The sequence below is a fragment of the Capsicum annuum genome, unplaced genomic scaffold (genome assembly GCF_002878395.1).
Source record: "Capsicum annuum cultivar UCD-10X-F1 unplaced genomic scaffold, UCD10Xv1.1 ctg14421, whole genome shotgun sequence".
Classification (NCBI taxonomy): domain Eukaryota; kingdom Viridiplantae; phylum Streptophyta; class Magnoliopsida; order Solanales; family Solanaceae; genus Capsicum; species Capsicum annuum.
Window position 1 is genome coordinate 1 of NW_025819794.1, and position 2,137 is coordinate 2,137.

General features: G+C 31.9%; 1 long non-coding RNA gene across 1 annotated transcript; it reads right to left on the reverse strand.

The window, feature by feature from the left end:
• Positions 1-744: 744 nt before the first annotated feature.
• On the reverse strand, positions 745-1,437 carry LOC124890222. Its single transcript, XR_007049018.1, has 2 exons — positions 956-1,437; positions 745-816 (listed from the first exon to the last, which is right to left on the reverse strand). It is a non-coding gene; the product is annotated as an uncharacterized LOC124890222 (long non-coding RNA).
• Positions 1,438-2,137: the final 700 nt, after the last annotated feature.

Consider the following 2,137-nt stretch of genomic DNA (forward strand, 5'->3'; position numbering starts at 1 on the left):
GAGGTTCCTGTTAGGACCGAAATAAAAGCAAACCTCGAAAGACCATGTATAAAAATATATGTGAAAAAGTCGAATACGATGTTGTAACTAGGGGCAAGATACAGACTTTAGAGCGTCAAGTCATACACAAACCGGAGTGACTTCACTACCTGAAGAAAGAAAGCTGCTTCGGCATAGGAAGCTTGGAGAGCTAATGGAAAGAAATGCGTAAGAAATAACAGATCCGCGATAGATCAATCAGTCCCTCTGAACTGCGCTTATTCCGACAACAGCTTAGTCTACGCATGAATGTGCAGCCTTTCGCTTACTCTTCCTTCGATTCGGGGATTTCCCTGGCTAGGATTGATGCAAAAGTCTGTCCCTACTCTTTCGATAAGCAAACCTCGAAAGACCATGTATAAAAATATATGTGAAAAATAAACCAAAAGAGACACAATAATTTAACGTGATTCGGTCAATCGACCTACATCCACAAAAGGAGATGAGCAATCCACTATGTAAAAGAGAGTACAAACTGTCAAAAGAGACAACCTCACACAATCATTCAGAATAAAAGAGGTTCACACAAGTGATACTGCAACACTTCAGTCTCACAAAGTCTCTCCCCAAATGAAACTTTTAAAGATGCTACAAAACTAAAAGAAAGGAATCTCTATTCACAGAGTCTATAACCTTTTCCTGCAATTCAATTATGGTACCTAAAGAAAAACCCAATTATGGTAAGAAAGTCAGGACAAACACTAACCGTTCCTCCTCATGTTCTTCCTTATAGTTATCATCATCTGCTTCATCAATGCCATCTTCTTCGCTTTTCTCCTGATATGAACAGATCATTACAAGAATTAAAGCAGACAAACAAAAGAATGAAAAAGAAAGCCTATCTAAAATTTGATCATGACAAATAAAATGATCTTCTTTTACAGAAAGAGGAAAAGCAAACACAGCTGTGTTTTACCAACGATCAGATTCTTTTTTGTTCCAAGCTTTTCATCAAAAAGTGAACCAGGCATGAAAATTGGTCTAGTAAATAAACTTCAGAACTAACTTAAGGCCATCTTCAAACAGATAGCATGCAAAATCAAGTTGCCCATATGGTACCATGTCGAGAAATATATTTTTGACCTAACTCAACCTCAAAAATCACCATAAGTATTGTCCAAGTCTATAGAGAGATTAATTGCCCATCCGATTAAGAATCCTACATTTAGAAAAGAGATGGGCAATTGATAAAAGAACTTGGATAATAATAGACCCAATATCAATTTAGTATCAAAGCTAGTTCATCTTAATTATTTGTTCACAGATATTTCGTCCTCGTTATATTTCCATCTAATTTTTTTCATTCACTAATATTGAATCCTATTTTATATTATTCATGTTCCATTTAAAAAGATTTAGACGTGGAAGTCGTGTTAAGAATCCACATTAGAAAATGATAATAAAGAAGTGTTAAAAATCCCACGTCGAGGAAGGAATTAGATAATTAATCTCCCTTATATGAATTTAAATAATCATCACACCACATTGATAAGACCAAAAGACAAGGATTTATTATATGCATTCATTGCTCTATAAAAAATTTATATTAATTGAATCGAATCACAATGACTTATTCTATGTCTAGTGTATACTCTAAGGGACCGTTTGGTTTGCAAATAATTTTGGAATAAAAAAAAATTATCCATCGTTTAGTTGTAAATTTTTGAGATAACTTATCCCAGAATTAATTATTAGTCCCGAAATAAGTTATCCTCCCAATTGGTGGATAACAATCCCAACATTATTTTACATGGGATAAAATCATAAAATGACAATGTTACCCTTAAATTCTTTGATTTTTCACTTCCATACACATAATTTGAGTGCTAAAATTTGAGTGCATAATTTAAAATTTTTACTAAAAATATTTCTGTGAAGCAACTATAATTTGAGTGCATAATTTATTATATTTCTCAGGCTAACACAATTAAATTTATTATAATTTATTATTCGTACTATAATTTGAATGCATAATTTGATCTATTTTCGCAATTAAATATTTTAGCAAGTATAAAGGCATTTACCATTCAAAATGGTTGTAAAATATATAAATTATGTTTATTTATATATTTTAATTTCTCTAGAAAATAATAAAAAA